At 35.7% G+C, this 25,500-nt stretch overlaps 1 pseudogene; it reads right to left on the bottom strand.

Annotated features, from left to right (window-relative positions):
- The window catches only part of LOC121169109, a 29,492-nt pseudogene extending 4,242 nt beyond the window's left edge, over positions 1-25,250 (bottom strand).
- Between the last annotated feature and the right edge of the window lie 250 nt (positions 25,251-25,500).

The following is a 25,500-nucleotide window of genomic DNA, read 5'->3' as shown; positions in this document are numbered from 1 at the left end:
TATTTCCATAGAACATATAAACATATGTAAAACAGATTTTTAAAAAGGTAACGCGGGCCCAGCGCGGTGGCTCAGTGGTTAAGGTCCTTGCCTTGCATGCCCAGGATCCCATATGGGCGCCAGTTCTATCCCGGCAGACCCGCTTCCCTTCCAGCTCCCTGCCTGTGGCCTGGGAAGGCAGTCGAGAACGGCCCAAAGCTTTGGGACCCTGAACCCGCGTGGGAGACCTGGAAGAGGCTCCTGGCTTCGGACCGGCATAGCATCGGCTGTTGCGCTCACTTGGGGAGTGAATCATCGGACGGAAGATCTTCCTCTCTGTCTCTCCTCTCTGTATATCCGCCTTTCCAATAAAAAAACAATAAAAATAAATCTTTAAAAAAAATAAAAAGGTAACGCCATTTTTTTTAAAACAAAACATGTTGCTGTGTGAATAACCTGTCCTGTTCATCAGCAGCATTCATGTGAAGAAAAGAAGTTTTAAATCGTGCAATTGTTCATGTTGGAATTCAAATTAGATTTTTATAATTTATAATAAAGGAATGGCCTTGAGGATCATGCTTTCTTAAGGGTCATTAATCTGAATCTCGAAAGCTCTTTTTGAATACTAGATTGAACCTGGCTCAATTGAATCATACAACCTGTAAGCCAGCTTATACTTCTAAAGAAAAAATCATTCGAAATAACAATAAAAAGAAAAATCACCAAATTAAAAATGGGCAAAGGATTTATGTAGACATTTCTACAAATAAATGTCCCCAATAAACTCATGAAAAGATACTTATTGCCACCAGGAAATACATATCAAACACAGTGAGATGCCACTTTCCACCCAGTGGGATGGCTACAATCAGAAAGATAAACAATAGAAAGTATCAGTGAGGGTGTGGAGAGATTGAAGCTCTCATGCATTATTGGTGTGTTACAAGAATTATATCCACTTTCCAAAAATAACTTGGTAATTCTTCAAAAAGTTAAAACAGTGTTACAATATTACACAGTTCCTAGATAAATAGATTCAAGAGAAGTGAAAAAGATACATGGATTAAAACTTACAAATGAAGACTCATAACAATAAAATTCATAATCGCTAATAAAAGAAAGCAATTCAAATGTGCATCCACTTATGGACAAATAAGTACTATGTGAAATATCACATGTGGAATATACAGTTTAAGAAGAAATAAAATATTACTATCTATTATAAATGCAGATAAACATTGAAAACATTTTGAAACACGTATGAAATGAAAATAAACGAGATGCGTGTTGCTGATATTTTGTTGGGGCTTTTAATTGATTGGGATGATACTCTGCCAGCTCTACCTTCAGACCAGAGATGGTCTCCCCAAGAAGCCGTCGAACTTATCTGACAATAAGATGCTGGACTCTATGCTTGGTATATGCTTGCAATGAAAGAATCTCAACTGAACTTGAACTGTGGTAATGCAGCAAGGTGGAGGAATCCACCGTGGGGGGAGGGTTTCCGGAGGGGTGGGGCAAATCCCAGCACCTATAAAATTGTGTCACATAATGCAATGTAATTAATAATAAAAAAAATGTTTTGAAAAAAATAAATGAGATGCAAAGGCTACATACTGTAAGATTTCTTTTACATGAATGGTCACAGGATACGAACCCACACTGAACAGAAAACGTATTAATGCTTTCCAAGGGCCAAAAAGGGAAAACGCAGTGGCGGGGGTGGTGGTGGTTATTTGGGCGGTCATGAAAATATGCTAAAAATATAAAATTAATGTAGCACAATATTATAAACATACCAGAACTCATGAAATTGTGCATATTAAAATAGTGATTGTTATTGCATCTAATATGTGCCCTGATAGAGGTTTTATTTTTTAAATTGAATATGTCATATTCATTGTGATAAAGTGAAAAGGTATTTGGAAGTAAAAACCTAGTATAAGATAAAACACATAATACAAAATTTAAAGGCTATTTTAACTGGCTTTCTTGGTATTTCGTTTTTTAATTCAATAATCCCAAGAGCAGGTGATATATTGCTCTCGTTTTACCAATGAAGGGAACTAGGGCAAATGGTATACTAAATGTCACATAGTTGATACAACACAGATAGGTTAATCAACTAGGCTTAAAACACAGGTAAACTGGCCTCAGAGTCAATACTGTTACTTTACGGAACTGAATCTCATAAAGTAAAACCAACCAATTAAATTTTTGCTTATATCCCTTTTGATCTGAAATATCTTGAGTAGAATATAAATTAGGGAATTCAAAAAGCACAACATGTTTAGAAGATGCTCCCCAAGCAGTGCAGGGCAAAGGAGGAAACTGGCTGCTGGTTTATGAACATACAGTCTGTGAACATTGTAAGAACCATGATTATCATGCTTCAACCAGCACAACAAAAAAAGAGAGTTGCAACAGATCAAGGCATTAGTTAAAAGTAGCTTAATATTCTCCTAAATATTGCAAACATTTCTTTGAGCACTTTGCAGAGCTACAAAGCCTGGTGTACCTGAAAAGAACATCAGAAAAGGTCTGAGTCTGTAAAAAGACAACCATACATTTAAAATGTCTTGCAGAGGCTTATAAGTATAGGTAGAGCAAATAATATCACAGCTGATACCAGAACAGAATGACATAAAATGGTACATTATCATTTTCTCAGTGTGAGAGACCAATAAAGACCCATTACTTAAAAGTTTTAAAAGATTTATTTATTTAAATGTTGAACTTAGATAGAGAGAAGATAGTGGGGGAGGAAAGGAAGGATAGACAGAGAAAAAGAGAGAGAGAGAAAGAGAGAGAGAGAGAGTCTTTCATCTGATGATTCATTCTCCCAAGTAACCATAATGACAAGGACTGGCCCAGGCCAAACCAGAAACCTGAAACACCAGTCAGGTCTCCCATGTGGTTAGTAGGGACCCAGATATTCGAGCCATCTTTAGATGCCTTCCAAGAGCATTCGCAAAGAGTTCAATGGGCAATGGAGCTCAAATGATGACCAGAAGGAATGTCAGCATGCAGGCAACAGTTTAACTCACTGCGCCATAACATTCGGCCCCTACTTAGAACTTCTTATATGTAACTTCAATTTTCTTTTCCTTCACTCACTACTGAGTGATAGTTCCTGTTCAGACTTCCACCAGTTTTACATATAACAATCTAAAAGTACTCTACTATCTACCTTGTCAACCTCTTATATTTTTAAAGATTCATTTTATTTTTACTTGAAAAGCAAAGTTACACAGAAAGGGACAGACAGAGATCTTGTCTCTGTTGGCTCAGTCCGCAAATGACCACAACTGTCAGGACTAGGCCAGTCTGAAGCTTCATCCCAGTCTCCAACAGGGGTATGGGAGTCTAAACAGTTGGGTCATCTTCCTCTACTTTCCTAGTCACATTAGTAAGGGGTTGGGCTGGAAGTGGAGCAGCTGGGACTCAAAGCTGCTATGCAACAGTGTCAGCCTCAATCTCTCATTTCTTTACTGTTTTCTGTAACACACATGAAATCTCAGCATGAACACCTTTCAACCTCAAAACATATGGTCATTGATGACTCATTAGCTTATACTGTCATAACATTATCTGTTTGCCTTCTATTCCTGCTTCATTCTTCTGTATTGTGTTCCTGTACCTTTGGATATTATTATCAGATAAATTACTCACACTTAAGCCTAGGCCTTGTTATCTCAGCCGAGACTTTCAGTGGCAGCACGAATTAAGATAGATCAGAGGAAAATGTGTAGGGCCATTAACTCACACCTCATGATAGAAGCACAAACATAATTCAGAGAAGGAAAGGATGGATGGAGGTGATCACTGATGGTAAAAACAGCCACACGAGCAAATTATATTTTCTAAAGATTGATGCAATAACATGCTTGTCTTGAATGTTCTTTCATTTGTATTTGTATCTTCCATCAAGCACCTATAATCATTGAGTACTTTTTGTCTTTGAAACTATATTTGGCTTCAGTTTAATCACAGTGAAACAGCCATAATGTGGTGTGACTTCTGTAGTTAATTCTTCAAAGCTAAGGCAGCTTCCATCTTCTGAATTTGGAGCCTTTAGTGTGTATATAAGAAGTTTCACCACTCTAAGGCAACTATGCTATGATAACCCTTAATTACACATGGAAAGGAAACACCCCAGTGCTCCCCTGGAGAACCTGAACCCAGGTATTAGTAAAGTGAATGAAAGAATCTTCCAACAACATTAGTCTGCAGTTGTCTTATTCACTGAGCCTCTACATTCTTCTCAACTGAGGAAGTAGTGCCTGGAACGTTAAAAAATTTTAAACTTTGAATTGATTTGCTATTTATGTAAAATACATGTTTTATAATGCTTTATAATTCTACCTTTTACAAGCAATTTTAAGTCAGCATGACCAACAATCTGATAATAAACTCACTTGAAATATACACATCTATACAGAGAATTTTTCATAAAATATATTTTAGTCACAGTGTACTAAATTGACTTATTAATTGCACAGCATCCTAAGGCTACACATATTAAAGCCAGTCCTCAGTGAATGTAGAAATCTTTACATGATTATAATACTTAGTGACAAATTAAGAGTAAAACTTAATTTTGATTTGTTTTGAATTTCAGTGTTCCTTCAACTAAATTCACATTTAAAGTCTTTTATACCAAAGCAGACAACTTTGTAAAATAAAATAAAACCTAACCTTTAATGATTATTGTTTTAGATTTTTAAAGAGAGGACACAAACATATAAAGTCAAACATTAAAAAGCAGACATTACAATCTTCATCCAAGAAACACAAAGAACCATAAGTAATTATTGAAAACATGTTAAAAAAACTGAATAACCTAGAGGAAACTGAGAAAGCCCTGGAAACCTAGAAACTGAAGATACAAAATTTGAACAGATTAATAACAAACAAGTAACAAAATATCTCCCAAGTAAGAAAAGCCCAGTAAATACTGTCTTCCCTGAGGAATTGTTGGAATGTTAGAGTTACAGTGATGGAGCAAAAAAATTTTCAGTCTGAATCAGGCTGGAGCTAGGAGACAGGAGCTTCATTTATGTTTCCCATGTTGGCGCCAGTGTTCCAAGGACGTGGGACATCTTCCACTTTATTTTAGAGTTCTATAAAACATTGAAGAAAAAACTAATAACCAAATATTTTCAATCATTTTGAAATATCAAAGAAGAAGATACATTTCCATATTCATTTTACAAGCCAGAATTACTCTAATACCAAATCTGAACAAGGATATTAATGGAGAAGAAAATTAGAGGTCAATATTCTTGTTGAAAATCCATATTTTAAAAATCCCTAATAAAATACTAGTAAATTGAATTTGATAACCTATTAAATGGATCCCCTGCTATGGTCAAGGGAAACAGAATACCAAACAGTTTTAAAAGGGATGTCTTTTTGCAACAACATAGAATTGGAAATAATGTTGCTAAATTAAGTAAATTAGCACAGACAGAGAAAGCCACGTCATCTTACTTACAAATGGAATCTAAAACAATAAAATTAATAGAAATAATGAGTACAATGGTGGTTACAGTGACTAAAAGGGTGTGGGAGAAAAAAATAGGGAAACGATGGTTTAAAAGATATGAGTTTGGATAGGAAAAAGGGTTTTTCATTAGCACAGTAGTTTAGCATGTTGAACATAGTTCTCATGCATTGTTCATTGTAAAACTGCCAAGATTAGTTACAGAATTATATATGGATAGATATAGATATGCTACTTTAATCTTATTACTCTGTATTACAAAGAACAGTATCATTTTGATCCCTATATACAACTGCTAATATCCAATAAAAAACTTTTCAAAATTTCATTTTTTTGTCTAAAAAGCAAAACCAATAAAAACAAGAACAACACATACATACTCGATAAAGTCCTTTTAAATTAATTGTGGGAATCTCCAGAAAGTATTTTCATATATTCTTGGTTGAAGTCTAAAGCAACTGCCAAAATTCACTGGGATCACATTATAAGTCTTAGGGCTACTGCTACATCTGCAGTAATATATCACCTCATGTGGAAGCAACAGTGTCTTCTCCTTAAGGATGCAATTATATGTTTAATTCCACATAGTGTAGATTCTGACTTGGTGTTAAGCATGCAAAAAATTTCTTAGGGAGTGAAAGATACACAAGAAAATTAGGTAAGCAGAATTAGGCATTTGTAGTGACCAGATGGCAATCTGTCCGTCCTGACAAAGTCTCTACCAGTCCAACGGGAGCTGCATGGTGAAAATTCTCACAGTCCTGAGGAGGGCAGTTGGACAGTAATGGCATGGCCTGACCTTTGCACCACAAGTTTGCTCAGTAATCACTATGGTAGAAATCAAGAAACTAATAGTTGGAGGCTGTCAGCAAGTCACACTCTCTACTGCTGGGCAGTGAAATTTATCAGACATGAGTATATATGCAGTATATTTTTGCATTTCTGAAGCCACTTGTCTCCCATCAGACATCAGTTTCACTCAAACCTTTGCCCCATTGCAGCTTTTCATGTCTGTGCTACTACCCTCATAGATTTAGAGAAGTACTTTATGTTGTTATGCAGACAATGCCTGAGAGGCTCTCGCATTCTCACTCTTTCATCTCCTCTAGCAATACAGCTTATATCTTACTCAGATTTTTTGCTCTTTAAATTGACTGCCAGACTTAATCTTTTGGTAGCAAGAATTCTTTCATAAAAATGCCCTTCATCCCACAGGCAAAGAAATGTCAGGTTGACTAATTCACTCATTTACCTTGTAATGCAGAAAATTGTTTGGATGGTTTCCTATCTATATTTGCATAGCATTATCAAAGCCGTCATTTGATATGAAGCCTACCTTCTTCAGAATTATCTAGGCTGCATGTGTTTCTTGCAGCCATTGTCACCATTTGAGAAGTGCACATCCCATATTGAAGTGAGTGATCCAAGCTCTGCTTACCCTGAGTCCAGTCAAGCATCCTGAGGATGTGCATCCTGGGAGGCACCAAATCATGGCCCCAATACTAAGTCCCTGCCCCCCCGCAAGGGAGATGTAGATGGGGTTCAGGGCTGTGAACTGCTGCCTTAAGCTGCAACAGGTATTACTGTAGTTAAACAATAAATGGAAGATCTGTGTGTGTGTGTGTGTGTATGTTTGTGTGTGTGTGTTTGAAATGAGATGTAAGTAAATAAATGGATAAAAACAAAAACAAATGTTAAAAGAATTATCTGAGCAATAACACAGATATTAAATATTTGTGATATATTTTAAAGACACAAATACATATTAACTATGGAAAGAAAGCAATCTTACACATTTAAAATTTATAATTATGTCCAATATATAGATTTCCATGCTGTAGTATCTGTTTGGGTATTATCATATATTTTGAGCTTTTATGTAAGACATTTATGAATTTTGTTGGCAATGACCTTCAATGGATTATATAACAAATATCTAAAATGTAAGGTTGAGATTTTGCATTCTAATTCCTTATAGCAAATCAGTAACAAATATATTTCTAGTTTTATAGGTTTTAAATCTTTAAACACTTGGGTTTTCTTGAGCATTTTGTAGATTTGCATGAGAATTCCCCTGAGATATCACCAACGCGCTTTATTTAATGTTACAGGAAGACTCTGAGAGCATATGGCATCATCAAATAGCAGCAACAGAGACATGATATAATGCTACGTCAATCTTGGAGGTTGCTACCTTATTTTTGAACATAGATTGAGAGTAGAAAGGAACAAAAACATTCGTACAGACTAATCAATAAATGTTAATATTAGAAATGACCTTATACTAGTAACAACGGAACTTAAGGGGGGAAAAACATAACGGCCAAACACACCGCAAAGCCATCATCATTTTTTACAAAGCCATCTGATTTTAGCCATCTGGTAATTCAATTGGCTAACCTTCCCCCTTGCAAACACAGGGTTCCCACATAGGCACCAGTTTGTGTTCCAGCTGTTTCAATCCCCATTCAACACCCTGCTTTGTGGCTTGGGAAACGAGCAGAAGACAGCTCAAAAGCCTTGTGACTCTACACCCAAGTGGGAGATCTGGAAGAAGCTGTTGCAGCCATTTGGAGGCTGAATCAATGGGTGAAACATCTTTGTGCATCTTTGTAAAATCGGCCAATAAATATAAATAAGACTTTTTAAATTAATTTTAAAGATTTATTTATTTTTATTACAAAGTCAGATATACAGAGAGGAGGAGAGACAGAGAGGAAGATCTTCCATCCAATGATTCAATCCCCAAGTGACCGCAACGGCCGGTGCTGAGCCAATCTGAAGCCAGCAGCCAAGAAATTCTTCCGGGTCTCCAACGCGGGTGCAGGGTCCCAAGGCTTTGGACCATCCTTGACTGCTTTCCCAGGCCACAATCAGGGAGTTGGAAGGGAAGTGGAGCTGCCGGGATTAGACCCGGCATCCATACGGGATCCCGGGCACGTTCAAGGAGAGGACTTAACCGCTAGGCCACTGTGCTGGGCCCTAAAAAATCATGTTTTAAAGGCACTTAAAGCTAACAAATCACAGAGTGGATATTTCACCCAACTTGATGCGTTTTGCATAAAGGCATGAATGTGAGTCCAAACTGACCCAGTTCTAGCTTGGTGATAATGCTAACATTCATGCTGGGAGGCAGCAGGTGATGGTGCATGCGGATGAGTCTTTGTGGTCTATCTGGAGACCTGGATTGAGTACCCGTGCTCCTGGTTTCAACGTGGCTTGGCTATAATCATTGCAATAATTTGAGGAGGGTGGAAGACCCTGTTTGTCTGTTTCACTACATCTTTATCGCTCTGTCACTCTGTGCCTTAATTCAATACAAGTAATTTTTTAAACTAAAAAATAATTGTGAATTTTAGAAGAAAATTAATAACTATATTCTAAATACAATTCAATTTATTAATTACTAGCAATTACACATAATTATAACGAACTTTTGTTTGCAATTGGAAAAGGGTTGAAGGAACTGATAATTATACACTAGACTATAACATATATTCACAGAAATGAAACCTAAAATCTAATTAACACATTAAACAGCTTTGTGGCAATCTACTAGCCTTACATTATAAAGAAACAAGTACTGGGGCCCAGTGAGATGGATCAGAGGCAAAATCTTTGCCTTGCAAGCATCCCAGGTGCTCCATTTCCTATCCAGATCCCTGCTTGTAGCTTAGGAAAGCAGTAGAGAACGGCCAGGCCTTGGGATGCTACACCAACATAGGAGACCCGGAAAAGGCTCCTGGCTCCTGGTTTTGGATGGGCTTAGCTCTGACCATTGCAAACAGTTTGGGAGCGAACCAGTAAAGAGAGGCTCTTTCTCTCTGTATTTCCTCCACTCTGTAAATCTGCCTTTCCAATAAAAAGAAATAAATATTTTAAAAAATAAGTGCTCATGTTCTATGTGATATAAACTTCATTCATTGAAGTCATGTTGCATTATAACTCTAACTGCAAGCAAATGTCATTGAAATCTATTGAAATCACAAGTATGTATATTTGCAAGCTTTTATTAGCCGCATTTGGTTTAAATTTTAAAATGCAGCAGCGGGTCTGGCATAGTGGCATAGCGGCTGAAGTCCTCACCTTGAACGCGCCCGGGATCACATACGGTTGCCGGTTCTAATCCTGGCAGCCCCACTTCCCTTCCAGCTCCCTGCTTGTGGCCTGGGAAAGCAGTCAAGAATGGCCCAAAGCCTTGGGACCCTGCACCCGTGTGGGAGACCTGGAGGAAGTTCCTGGCTCCTGGCTTTGGATCAGTGCAGTTCCAGCAGTTGCAGTCACTTGGGGAGTGAATCATCGGACGGATGATCTTCCTCTATATCTGTCCTCCTCTTTGTATATCTGACTGCAATAAAAATAAACAAATCTTCAAAAAATAAAATAAAAATAAATGAAAATGTAGCAGCAAATTCAAGGTGAAACTTTGTTACCTTTAGACATGTACTAAACTTGATTCAAACTAGTCAACTTGCAAAAGTCATTGTGGAATGAACAAATAATGTGAAATGCCTGACCTCACTATTTGGTGAATTATAACTGACACTTTCACATTGCTCATAATTCAGCTTAAGAAAATTCAGGTTTATCCAGATTGTTCCATAAGGCACCTAGAGATTTAAAGGTAGAAACTTTGCGTTGAAAGTACAAATATAAATTATTATGCTGGGCAAGTGAATGTCGCAGAGTGAAATACAATGTAGTAAGAACTCATAAATTAGATGAGTTTTGCATTCAGGCTGTTTCCATTTGGGGAACGGTTGATACTGATTTCCTGTGTTGCAATGGTGTTTTTATTATTCTCCCTATAGTTTCAATTTCTGGACTAACAATTTGAACACATAATACCCTTGCAGCATTTTGTAAAATTATGTCAAAAAATACAGTGATGAGTAGGAATTGTGTTTGTAATAGCATGAAAAGATTTATTAATTCCCTCCCCCTGGAAATAAGTATGAAATCAAAAAAGAAAAGAAAAAAATCAGGGCAGAAATCCACTCAAGTCAAATAATAAATCAAGAAGTATTTATTTACAGGAAAGTTGTAGGTATTCACATAAAAAGAGTGGAGTGGGAGGACAAAAGCTGCAGTCTTGTCAGGGCAGAAATGCCTGTGAAAAGCAGTATTATTGCTGTCGTAGAACACAAATTAAATTGTGGATGCAGAATAAAAACTCATACACAGGTTGGTTGTAAACCCACAAAACTTTTAGGGTAAAAAAAAATGGAAAAAATATCTGTAGGTCTTCTAGTCAAATTGACAGTAATGTCAATTTGAGGAAGTGTCACAATGACAATAAATTTAACTGGAAGTGAGTTTATAAAAGGAGTTAGGAATGTCTTGAAATAGCTTAGCATACTAAGAAATTATGATAATGCACAGGTGATACTTAAGAAACCTCACCATAAAATACAGTCCACAGCAAACTTTATTGCAGGTTAAATTTGTAACAATTTTTCCCTACTGACTAAAATATCCTTATACACTAGTCTCAGGGAAATCTACCAGCAGGCTCAAAGGCGATGGTGGGTGTTCTTCCACCAGCAAGAACCGCTGGGAGGATTTGGTAGGGGATCTCTTGGATTTATTGCGTACAAATTAAAAGCTTAAAAAGGTTAAGGAAGAGGCGGGCTAGAGGGCATCTCCTGTCAGTAGCCCCACCTAATAATGACACTGCAGTTGCCTAGAAGACCAGTCTGTTCCCCAAGACCCTCCAGTCATGTCAGAGGTTGCATTCTGCATGCAGGGCTGGAAGCTGTGCCTCAGGCCACGGACTGGTAAGCTGTGAGCTATGTCTACCAAGTTGCAGGCAGAGACTCAGGGGTGATCTCCCACACACTAGGTAGAAGTTTTAGGGTTCAAGGGATTTAACCATGAATATTTATAAAATCATTGGCAGAACATAAAATAATGCAGACACAAAATCAACTCTTCAGAAACTTAAGGATTCAGGATACGTACATATAGATAGACAGAGAGATAATGTATACATACCTGTATAGGTATAGATACACATCTTTAAGCATTTATCATATTTGTAAACATATAGAAGATTAATAAAATATGAAATTTAGAATGAATCATAATTGCGATTGCAACTTTACACTAAAGTATGATACATCAAACACAATGTAATGCATTGGAAACAGAAATGTGAGCAAAATTATACCAAAATGAAGCACAGATACAAGGATTTTTCTAAAAGGTCATGGAAAATGTAAATTATGAGAAACACTCTGCAAATAATTCCAATTTTTGTACCAAAATAAACTTATATTTTGCTTAGTTTTTCATAAATATTTCAAAAAGTTGTCATAAAAATAAATTCAGGGTCACAAATAATATAATGTAAGATGTAATAACTGTAATAATCATCAAATAAGAATTCAAGTCACACAATCATTCCAGAAGGGTGATGTAAAATGACAGTAATATATTATGAATAGCTATACAATAAATAAAATATGTTTAGCATTCATAAAACACATCTATAGTATATGCAAGGATAAAGCGATAGATAACAATAATAATATATTTGTATTCCTCAAGTCCCTAACAGACCAAAGCAAAATATCAATGATTTTTTTTATAAAATCTTAATGTAAATTTAAAGATTGTTTTAAAGTTTGTGCTAACTCTAGTATTTTCAGTATACAGAAAATAAAGTGTGCATTCTAATCCACTGCCCATGAATCAGATTTATTCATCAAATATGTGGACTTAATTTTAATAAATGTGAAAATGAAAAACACTCTTAAAATATTCCTTGATTATTTTGAAAACAATTTAAATTTTCTTAGAATTAATATTTCTTCATATTGTCCCTTTAAGTCAAAGTGGAAAGACAAACTAAGACTGAAGCTACCTCAAAAGAAATGACAATGAGAATGTGAACCAAGGAGAAAGCTAACCAATATTCAGAATATGCTTAACAGTAAACTGATGCATTTATTTAAAACTGTAAAAATAAATAGAATAAAGGATGTATTTTTCAGAATGGCATAAAGCAGCAAAATCAAATGAAATATATGAGATTCTTACATGTAAATTATGTTGATATATTTTAAAAAAAATTGCGTAGAGTAGAAACCGATTTGTAAAAAATCCAATAGCTTACATAAGACTAAGAGAGAGAGAGTAAATATAGCAAACCTAAAATGGCATGAAGGAAGTAACTCTAACATACAGGAATTAAATACACACAAAATCTATTTTCTAGGAAATCTAAATCTATTCTCAAGGAAAATATTATTTCTCAAATTAAATGGTGAAATATTGAAAGAGACATGTTTCCATAAATAGGGAAATATTAAAATTAAATCTTTGACAAAAAAGTACTCAGCCCATATGATATCATAAATTCTATCATAGCTTAAATAGCTGTTTATCTCAATGCTACTTATACTTCAAAGCATAACAATGAATTGCCTATAATTAATTTTTGAAGCAAAACCTTCCTTTGATAGCTAAAAATGCGAAAATTGATTGAAAATGGAAATTACACACCAATATCTTTTTCTGAACATTAACATAAAATTCTAAGCAAAACACTAACAATATGGCAACATTTTAAAAATTATACTGTCTTTGCAATTTGGTTTATCCCAGTAATGCAAGACAGTTTGAAAACATTGAAGAATATATTAATCATAACTTCTACTTAGATCATCAGAAATAACATCATATTATGTCTTTTGTGAGGAATTTTCAATCGACTCTTAAACACACCCTTAATTAAATAGGAAAAATGAATACTTCATTAGCATGGAAATATATGCTTCCAACTTAATGAAGAAAATCAGGATTATTCAAATCTAAGGAACAAGACAAGTGTGCCCATAAAAACCTGCATTATTTAGCAGTATCTTCTATTATTAGCCAACATGTTTAGACAAGATAAGAAATCAATTACAGATGAAAAAAAAAAGCAAAGTTGAAAAGGAGAACAGATCTAATATTCTAACTGCTACACAGAAGAAATTAATAGATAGATTGCTCTAATTAAAAGTTTAGCTTTGCAATATAAAATTATCACGTAGTAGTCAGTAGATCTCATAGGTAACAATAGCATAAATTTGTAAAATTCAATATAAGGAAAAACTTATTTGCAGTAGTAGCGAGGTAAAATACAGAGAAAACTATCAAAATGTAATAATGTACAAGAAACCCATTTAAAAATAAGTCTGAGTAACTAAAAATAGATTGGAAAAAAATTAGAAAACCATTGCTTGTTCTTAGAAAGATTAAATATCATAAATTTACAAAATGTCTCTGCACTAGTAAATTTTAAACAATCTACATAAAAGTAGCAATACGGCTTTAATATTATACTTTGGAAATCCAAATTTAGAGATGGTAAACTCTGTGTGGAAAACTAAAATAATAACCATGGAGAAAAAAAAAAACCTTAAAAAGAAGAGTAAAATAATGGTATGACACTAACTTTTGCATAGAAGCACACAAAAATTTAATTAAAATATTTAAGGTGTGGGTATTGCAGTGCTAAGTTAAGGCCCAGTGGTTTAAATGCTGCTTCAGATGATCACAGACCATCAAAGGGGTGATTTATGCTACTTATTTCTAATTTCAGCTTCTTCGTGCTGTGTCTGGGAAGGCAGCAAATGATGCCCAAATATATGAGTTTCTGAAATCTATGTAAGGGACCAGAATGTCCTTTATAGTTGTTGGTTTTGGTTTGTCTGTCCCAGCCATATCTGGGTTGGGTATTTCTAGGGAGTCAACCAGGGTGTGCCAAATTTTCTTTCTCACTTTTTTTTCCCCTTTTCTGTCATTCTGCCTTTTAAGCCAATACAGACATTTAATTTTTTCTCTAAATGCAATACATATATATATATATGAGTGTGTGTGTGTCTATACTTGTGTATGTATATATAGACATGTATATATGTACTGCATTTTTTAAAAAGAAATTGAGTCTGACTCAATTTTTTCCTGTCATACCAGTTGGAAATTATCCAATTCTCTCAATCCAATAGCTGTCAATGCAGGGACTTTATTTATTGTATCTTCTAAGCCAATAAATTGAATCCATGTACCAACCTTACTGGAATTGTTAGAAAAGGAGTCCAGAGTTGTGGCATAGTGCTTAAAGGTACTGGTTGTCCTGGCTGTTTCACTTCCAATCCAACCCATGCCAAGGACCTGAGAAAAACAGTGGAAGATGGCCCTATTGCTTTGGCACTTTCACACATGTGGGAGACCCAGATGAAATTCCTGGATCCTGGCTTATCCATGACATGTGTGTACTATTAAGGAGAGAATGAACAGATGAAAGATCTTTCTCTTACTTCCTTTCTGTCTCTCCCTCTGTCTATAGAACTATGCATTTCAAATAAATGAATGAATATTAAAAAGAGAGAGACTGGAACACAGATGTATTATGCCTTAACTGCAAGTTCCTCAGACGGCTTGCTTACAGGAAGTAATCGAGAAGAACAACACCTGACACTTCTTTAGTTTGCTACAGGGCTTTACACAATCAAGGATACAATCCACCACTTTGAAATTAAGTCAAATTTTTAAATAATTGTTTCTTCTGGACAAAGCGTTTAAAGAGTGTATATTTAATGTTAATAAAGAGTGCAGCATTTGAACATTTATTTTTAGAAAATAATTTAACAATTTTGTAAAAGGGATAGACAATGATGAAACGTCAAAAATCCTTCACTGAGTGAAGTATTAAACAGCGGTCAAAACACTTGTCTTGACATATATTGCTTTTCCTTACGTGTATGCAAATTACATGCAGAATATCTATTTAAACACATATTTAGGAGACTTCCAATTTCTGTGAAACCATATGAGAAACTTAGAAATGATGACTCCCATGATTACAAAAAAGGCTGAACAATTGAAAATCAATAGTTCTTTTTAGATCCATGAGAATTGTTATTACAGGACACACTTAGGTAAAAAATACTGAAGAGTGAGACATGCAGATACACAAAACGAGGTTTTATCTGAATGGAAACCTAGGAGTAAGACACTGCTACTGGCATGAGTATTAGCCTAATAGTCTTTAAACGAGTAAAGTGATTGGAATTTCACAGGGCACAAACTTTACATGTAAGAGTTCACAGGGGAATGTAAGCGTATAAAATCTCATTCTCCAGGTGTGTTACCTCCAGTTGTCCTATCGTATTTGTACAGTGCAGACAGAGAAAAACACCCATGTACATATTGAATGTAGATAGGGAAAGTAGCCATTTGGAACTGAAACTCTATCAGATATCAAGAGTTGATGCTAAACAAAATATAATAACAGATCTTCAACAACTGAGATTTAACCAGGATGTGTACAATATGGAGAAAGAGTTGCATTCATCCTTAACTCTATCTAGCTTTCATGTTGGAGAGATGAAATCTCCAACTCCATCCATGACTACACCATAGGCAGAAGGACTAAGAAACACTTACGAATGTCACAGTCCAGGGGAAGAATCTTAACAAAAGTCCAAGACCTAATATGAGGATTGGGAAAAAAAAAATTCCTCCACTCCGTTACTCAATATTATTGTTGCCCTTTTTTCTAAAAAGGGGATACAACTTAGAGTATTACCTATCAATATCTTACATAAAAAGAGAAAACCCGACTATAATCGAATATTTTAAAAAGTACAGCAGGGGTCATTGTATTCTCTGATATCTACAATGAGGCAAAAAATACAACCTGTTTCCTGTCTGATAATATAAACCTTCACACTGATGACTTATTTATCTCATTCCCTATAGCTAGACATTATATACAGATTTTCCCAGAAACTATAAGGTAGGAAAAAATATTACATTATTGGCTTCATTTATGTCACATCATTTTGACAGAGTAGGTCATCATGTGACCAGCAAATGTGAATGCAGTTAATATGGTGATCCTATAGCATTCAAATAAAAAGTTTGGAGGAACTGGAGAGGATGGTGAGAGACACTAAAGAAAGAAAAAGACCTAGGAAAACAACAAGAACTGGATTATGTTCCTGCAGAAGTTGATTGAAAGTGGAAACATACCAGCCCCTTTATGACTCAGTGTATTTTTTTAGGGCTGATACAATGATCCATGAAAAACACATACTTTTTAAATTACCAGAGTTCTGTAGAGTTTCTTCTGAGAGGACAACTGTAAGTCCAATTGGGGTTCATCTGTATGTTAATTTTTTTCATGCATATATTTAAGAAACTTTTTCTTATGCTCAACTGAAGAAAGCTTGATTATCATGTGTTGTGATGAAGATAGCTTTTGGTCTACCCCATTGTTAGTTCTGTGCCCCTCTTGTATGTTGTTTCCCAGTTCTATCTTGATATTAGGGAAGTTTTTGTTTATTATTTAATTGGCTACATCTTTAAACCTAGCTTGTCTTTCTGCCCCTTGAAACTCCCATAACTCTTATTTTGGCCTTTTAATAGTAATATCTCCTTATCCCTAAATGCTTCTTTTTTTTTTTTTTTTTGCTTGACTCAGTTATGTTCCAGCTTTTTGATTATTTCTCCATTGTGACAAGAAATACCCTTCAATTGTGATATTCTTTCTTCTCCCTCACTCATTCTATTATTTAGGCTTTCCACTGAATTTTTCATTTGCTCCATTAAGTAAAAATACAATGTGCTATGCATCTCTATTTCTAAATTAAAGATGAACTCCAAATGATTTGTCAAGACATTCAATATGTCTTCACAATAGGATGCTGAACTCTGCCATTGACCATACTATAAGGTCAGGATACACTTAAATAGCAGAATGATGTGTTTATGAAGGATTGTCCTATTGTAGTGATATATGGGAAATGAGTGTGGGGTAGGGGATTTGGAGAGAAGAGAACAATAATCTTGGAGCCTATGGAATTGTATCTTAAAATAATAAATTAAATAAAATTTTTTAAATTATCAGATGTCACAGCTAAAGTAATGAAAGAAAGTCAGCTTACTTGAAGAATATAAAATGAGTGATGTAAAATAGTGAGCTACTAAAATACTGCAAATAAATCATTGAAAATTGTGATACCACAACACTCAAAAATAAAGACTGCATTGAGAGACCTAAATAAGTTGAGCCAAATTCACAGGCACTAATGTAGCTCCAGATGAAAATTTCCAACTTCAACTGATGTTTGACTATGATGATAACAGAATTCAGTAGAATAGATAAAATTCAGAAAAATACACAGTGTACCACAATGTGCCACAGTTGATCTAACAAAGCTGACACTGGAATACCAGTAACTCCAAAAAAATGTAGCCTCAGGAAAAAAAAAACAAAAGAACAAGCTAACGTTCCACTGCGCCATTAAGGAAACATGAAACAAAAATACATAATACTGAATATGAAGATGTTACTGACATATCTGAATAGAATTTCGAAGTGTAGAGATAAATTGCTGTTCAGAATGTCAACAACAGAGCAGATATGGCAAATTAGTTGGGTAATTTAGGCCCAGATTTTGCTTACTATGATCTAATAACTAGCGCAGCTACAGGGATGTACAGATACAGGCAATACATTCAAATGAAGTCATTTAGGCAGGAGATAATGTCATTAGATACACTGGAGTTATGGTGCTCACCACTGATGTGGTTCTATTAAGTCATGGAGTTTGGCGGGTTAAGCCTGTTTGCTACTCCAGCGACAATTGTGCTTCCCCGTCACCCAGCCTCTGTGTCACACTCTGTTCCCCAGGGATCCCACTTCTCCCACTCGGGGTCTCCTGGTCTCTTTCCTGGGACCTCATGGTTCACATTTGTCAGGTGTGAGTGGATCTAGCAAGAAGGTCGACTCTCCAGCAGCTCCCTCCCCAACAGCACCTCCCTGTCTCCAGGAAACACCCTAGAGGCACTAGTAGGTTAATCACTCTCCTTCACAAATGTTCCACACTCTGGGCTCCTCTGCCTCCCTCCATTTCCCTGGGGGTGACAGAGGTCCCCGCTGGTTATCACCCTGTGCGGGTCTGTGATTCACTTGGCGTTGTCCGTTACCCTGTTTGCAATTGGCATTCGCATCCTGCGTTGTCGGCTGCAGGCTGCAATCCTGTGCATTCACCATAGCTCTTCTTCGCCTTCAAGGCACTTGACTCCCTCGATGAATTCTAGTGAGGTTCAGACATCTTGTGTAACATTTCTCTTCTCCCAGCTTCACGTTCATCTGGATCCTGTCCCTAAACTTTCTTCACAGTCATCTATACCAGCCTTCCGTGGTCCGCCATCTTGCACCATCTTGTATCTATCCCCATCTTTTCTTCTTAAGACACTTTCATAGTAAACTATTTCAAACATATTCTTAACCTTTTCTTTATACAATTTCTACTGCTTTGAGCAGCTTGGAATACATTTTTAGAATATATATATATATATATAGGGCCCTGCACTGTGGCGCAGTGGTTAAGGTCCTCGCCTTGCACTCCTGGGATCCCATATGGGCGCCGGTTCTAATCCCGGCAGCCCCGCTTCCCTTCCAGCTCCCTGCCTGTGGCCTGGGAAAGCAGTCGAGGACAGCCCAAAGCTTTGGGAACCTGCACCCATGTGGGAGACCCGGAAGAGGCCCCTGGCTTCGGATCGGCATAGCATTGACCGTTGTGCTCACTTGGGGAATGAATCATCAGACGGAAGATCTTCCTCTCTGTCTCTCCTCTCTGTATATCCGCCTTTCCAATAAAAAAAATAATAAAAATAAATCTTAAAAAAAAAGAACATATATATGTATATTCTAAAATGTATATATATACATTTGGTCATATTGTGTATGACACAATATGTTTTTGGGTTTTAAGACACAAGATACTACTCTTTATTTCCTTTCCCTATTGTTCCATCTATTACCTAAGAAACACTAGGGTACTGTTACTTCCATCAAAAATTTTAGCCTTGAATGATTATCAAACATGCTTTCCCTTTTCCTGAGCGTATCCTTAAAGACTTTCAGTTACAAATGTAAGATCAATTGCATTGGCTTTCAACATTTAGGTTTTTTTTTGTTTTAATCCATTACATTTCTGTGAATGATTATATGATCATAGTTATATGTTGGACATTGTGTCCAATTCAAAATGTATATTCAGAAATTATATTCTCTAGTCATAGTTTCTTAAACCTCACAGTCGTTTAATGCTACTGAACATGCATTTTCCCCTCCGTGTCTATTTTCACTTGTCAACTTTTTTAAGATTTAAAACTGTATAAGCCCCGTTCTGATGTTACTTACTCTTCTACCCAACTCATATAGATCAGCCAGAAGTTGAAGAAATGTTGTCTTATAAAGTACAGTCAGACTGTAATTGAATCAAAGAAAAGCTAAGCTCTGCTCACCAGAGTGATTCTGAGGCTAAGGGATTAAAAATTGATTTTTGAGAATCAGATAATGTATGATAAACCTTTTCTGGCAAGAGTTTGAGTGGAGTATTTGTAATAAAAAAGGAAATGCATATAGTATATTTGTCCTCTGTAACTATAGTCATACTCCTCAATTTCCTCAGCATGGGTTCTCATCTTTTAAATGCCTCTGCCAGTGTGTGACATGGTCTTGGCGTGCTGTCACATTTCTTGTGATTCTATTAATAATTTACTCCTGCTATTTGTAATTATGATTTATTTCTCATGCTCACAAATCTAGCACTGAGGTAAATTAAATTTTCTTAAAAGCAATTATTTTTAAATGAATGATTTATGGTATATAAGTGTAGTCAAGTGAAATTATGCCTAGGAAGTGGCAATAGAATCAACAGATACCCTCTCTGAGACTGGTTACCCATATTTGAAGTAAGCAGGAAGACTAATAAATTGATAGAATCACACAGAAGTGTCATAGTATTGCCAAATGAAAGAGCTAATCTCCCTTACAAAACTGAAGGGCAAGATATCAGCTAAGGATTTAAATTCTCGTATTTACGCAGATGTGACAGAGCATGTTCAGCCATCTAAGTCAGTGTATTATAAAAGATGATAATCACATTAATTAGATCATGTAAGAGATTTAATTGTGGTCCATTGAATTAAGATGTTGCTAGCAATGACAAGATCCCATCTGAGCGTCAGTTTAAGTCTCAGCTGCTCTACTTCCAACCCAGCTCCTTGCTAATGTGCTTGGTAAAGAAGCAGAAATACCTCAATACTTGCGCCACTGTCACCAATTGCGGAGACCCACCTGAAGCTTCAGGTTCCTATCTTTGGCCTGACCAAGTATGTATGCTGTGACCAGTATGGATATTTTAACCAATGTATGAAATAACTTTCTCCCTTTTTCCTTCTTTCTCTGTAAGATTTCCTTTCAAATAAATACTTCTGTTTGTTTTTAAGAACAAAGTGTGAGGCAAGTTTCGTTCCATAGTGGGTAAAGCGGCCTTATGACATGAATATCTCCTGTGGTAAATGTTTTATTCCCAGTAGTTCTACCGCTATTCCAGCTCCCTGACAATGCCTGGGGAAGCGGCAGAGAATGTCCCAAGTGCTTGGACAACTGTACCCCTATGGGAAACATAGATAAGACCCCTAGTCCCTGGCTCATGGCCCCTGGCTTTGCCTGATTTAATTCTGGGTCTTACAGCCATCTGGAAGTAAGCCAGTAACTTTTGATCCTGATGTTCAAAATAAATAAATCTTCTATTTAAAAACTATGTTATTGGTGGGCTGTTAATAACTACCAAGCAAAAATCATAAGAAATATGCAGTTAAAGCCACAAAAGGCAAAAAAGAAAATGGTGGACAAAGTAGAAATACAACAAGAGTAATGGATGGAAAAAGAAACAGTTTTAATCTATGTTAATCTAACTATCTCACTAATACATTTGAACTTCAAACTTCTAAGTATAGCAATGAAAACATAGATTCTGTCAGAGTGGATCAAAGAAACAGAACTCAGCTGTGTGCTATCTACAGACAAATGCCTTTCCTGAGAAAGATACATCCAGCCGAGAAGTAAAGGAATGGAGGAACATAAATCATGTAAAAACTAATCAGGAGAAATTGTGAATTGCTTCATTAATTTCAGAAAAGCAGAATTCAGAGACATGACAGTTATTACGGATAAGGAGGTAAAATGCACAATAATCAAAGCAACTCTTCTCCAAGAGGAAATAATGATCTTAAATATGTTGCTCCTAACAATCGAGCATCAAATTGTGTGAAACAAAAACTGATAGAAATGCAATCATGAATAGGTAAATCCACTATTAACACTAGAGACTTGACTATCCTTCTTCCAGTAATTGACTACTGTAACAAGCAGGAAATCAATAAGAATGTGACTGAACTAAACAGTGCTGTAATTAATGGAATCTAAAAGACATTTATAAAATAATTCATCCAAGAACTACAGAATATACAATGCATATACTTCGCAATTACATTCATGACACAGGCCATGCTTTGCAGAGAAATAAAACATTTGAAAAAAAGAATAAAAATAATGTTGAGTGCTCTAAGATCACAACATAATCCAGAAAGCAACAAATAGAGTACTTAAAATCTAAAATATTGGACAATTAAATAACACACTTCTTAGCAGAATGTATGTCAAAGAATAATCTCATCAAAGTGCCTAAATATATATGCATATATATAAATATTTAATTTTGATGATGATTACATGTTTGGTAAGGGTGTAAAGGATCAAAGGTTAGGGAAAAGTCAGTGAAATTATTGTTTCCAAATTTTCTATTTCTCCCTCTTGTTTCTGAGGGAAGGGGAGAGGTAATGGGAGAAGTCACACCCAGCTTGCCAAATGTCCCAATACCCAGAAATGGGGAACTGTCACCTTAAATCAACCCAGAGTCTGAATGTGGTTCACGCTCTGAGGGTTCTGCCTATGTGGGTGGGGATTTGGGCCGAGTGATTCACCCTATTCGTGCTGTGCCCCTTTGAGCCTACTTCTGTGTCTGCTTGTGGGTGGATTAAACAAATCAACTTTGCCTTTCTTCATTTTCTGATCACCAGTGAACTCCCTAACCCATTTGACTGTCACTGGAGCTCTGGCTGCTGGTGGAGCTTGAATCACTACTCACCAACTGCTATTGGAATATCTGCTCACTGCAACACCACTGCTTCACTCTGTCCAAGGGTCTCCAGCATCACTTTGACATTTGCCTGTCCTCTATTATTTGTTGGAATCTGCCCTCTCTGCTTCACCCCGGATAATGATTCTCTGTCAGTTAAAACCTATCCACACCCTATACCACCATCTCCATTTCTCACCTGTTTCCACACCAGGCATCTTGTTCAGGTGTTTTGCATTGTGTGTGTTATTTCATCACCATAAATGATAAGTTATATCATATCGAATGTTTATATAATGTTGACCCAAGTTACAATATAGGTACCACATTAGCAAAAACTTTATTTTGTTTGCTCTATCTCAAACTCATACAATGTTTTACATGTATTGGCCATTATTAAATATTCATTCAGTTGAAAAAGTGGAAAAATAATTTCCCAAGCGTAGTAAGAGAAAACAATCAAATTTTCTGCAATCTAGTTACCTGATCAATTTGATAATATAGAAGTCCCCACATAGTAACTAGAAAACATTAAAATTATATAAATTAAGTTTCAGTGATAAAGTTAATAGCTTGAGGGCTTCAAAAAATGTTATAAAGCAATGGAACCTAGTAATGAAATCAACACGTTCATGTCAAGTGAATTCACCGTGTGTTGTCACTTGGTATGAAAGTATCAAGTAGTTTAAATTTTGCTGTAGAAAATTGTCACTAGCTGTTTCATACCTATTTTTGTATTCTTGATATACTATTGATGAATTTTTTATTGCCCAATGATATTAACTTTAAAAATATATTTCTGTCAAGTGCAGTTTTATAGAGCTCCCCCATTAAGTTTTTAGAGTTTTGTGGTTTAAATTCTGTTTAAAATAATTCATCTTAAATCGATATTTCTGTATGGCATTAAATATGAACCAAATTAGATTTTTCTTTTTATTTTGCATAGGGTTATCCAAATTCCCAAGTAACACTGAATAAAGAATCTACCATGTCCCTAGGCTTTGCTAACCTCATCAAGGAGTTATTAACCGAACACATATGAATGAGTTTCTAGATTTTCTATTGTGTTCCATTGATTTATGTATGTTTGTATGACAGTACATTTTGTATGTCAATATGCAAATTCAATTCAACATAAAAAAATACCCAACAAAAATAGAATGAATACGTCAGAATACAACAAACTAAAAAGCTCCTAATTGACAGAGAATTAGCAAAATGAAAAGAAGACCACCACAAAGGGAAAATTACTACTAAAAACTCAAAATACCTAATGGATACATTGAAATCAGTAGCCAAATAACTGTACTTCAGTTGTAATAGATCTTGAATAGAAATTGTTCCAAGGAAAACATTTAAATGACTACCATATATATAAAAATTTACCCAACTTCACTAGTCATCAGGGAAATGAAATTCAATACTAGAATGAGATATCAACCCAAATCTATTCAAGAGGACTGTTATCATAAAATCTGTTGATGAAAAATGTTAATTCAAATGTATAGATGGAAATGCTTGTTAGTACATCCAGTATAGAAAACAGAACATAGGTTTCTCAAAATTTCAGAAAACTTTATTTTAATTTATCTTATTTATATAAAGTAAACAAAGTTCATGAATTTTATAATAAATATTTAGGGGTGTAATGGCATTAAACATCTCTCTCCTGCCTTCTTTCTTTATTATTTTGATTTTCAGTTCACTTTGTGAACACAGGATTAACACTCTATATGGTAAAAAATTCAACACACAGCAAGAAGAAAAAGAAAACCTATTGTTCCTCAAGAGCATAGACAAAAGCTTTAGACGATAATCAAATCTGAGAATGTCAACCTTGATCATGTAGATTGTATTTATTATGTTCTGAGTATAAATAAATACAAATCCTGGAAAACACACATCCATCTCTCTGAGACTGGCTTATTTCACTAAATATAATTGTTTCCAGTTGCATAAGTTTTGTTGCAAAAGACAGAATTCCATTCTTTTTGTAAATGAGCAGTGTTTCATAATGAATAATATTTTCTTTTTTTATATAATTTCTTCCTTCACTCAACTATTGGTTAGCATCTGGGTAGATTCCATATCTTAGCCATCATGCATTGAGCTGTAGCTAACATGGATATATAAATAACTCTCTCATAAATTGATTTTATTTCTTTGGTATAAATACCAAGGAGTGAATGTGTATTTTCATACCTCTGAGAAATTCCGATATTGTTATCCCTAATGACTAAGCTAGTTTGTATTCCTACCAACAGTGAATAAGAGTATATTTTGCCCACACCCACACCAGCCTCCCCTTCCCTCCTTTTTTTTTTTTTCTTCTAAATAGGACAAAGCCATTCTAAATAAGATGAGCTGAAATCTCATGGTGTGGGCGATCACCCTGCTGTCTAGGGTGTGTGGCTTAAGCCTGACCCTCCCCTTGGCCTGAGACACAGCCTTCAGACCTACATGTGGAGTGTGACTTCCAACATGGCTATGAGGTCACGGGGAGTATACCTGAACATGACCTCTGACATCAGCAGAAGATATAGGGAGATAGACGTGTCATACACCAATCACAGCGTCTTTGGTGGGCATGGAGTCTGCCGGAAGGCTCCCTCCTGCCCTTCCCTTCCTTACCCTTTAAAACCTGTAACCTGTGCATAATAATGTGGACATTCCTCACCAGCTTGTCTCTGGAGGTTCTTGCGGGCGAAGGCCACCATTTGCCTCACTCTCAGTGACCTCAGGGCCTGCTGGCAGGCCCAAAACCCTGAGATCATGGTTCTAACTGAATTTTGCTTATGGCTAGTGAACTTGACTTTTTTTTTTTATCTCTCTGCTCGCCTTTTGTATTTCATCTTTTGAACATTTTTCAAATGTTTATAAAAATAAAAAAATAGCATTTCTGAGATGCATCCATGTTGTAATGTCTCTGTATTTTATATTTTCTACAGCTGAATAATATTCTATTATATACATACAAACACACGCACATACTAAAACTACATAGGGTATTTTCTCACTCTTACT

The sequence above is a fragment of the Ochotona curzoniae genome, unplaced genomic scaffold, assembly GCF_017591425.1.
Source record: "Ochotona curzoniae isolate NIBS_2020 unplaced genomic scaffold, NIBS_Ocur_1.0 scaffold_1852, whole genome shotgun sequence".
Taxonomy (NCBI): Eukaryota; Metazoa; Chordata; class Mammalia; order Lagomorpha; family Ochotonidae; genus Ochotona; species Ochotona curzoniae.
Note: the sequence above shows the minus strand (reverse complement) of the source record. Positions and strands in the feature narration are given on the sequence as shown.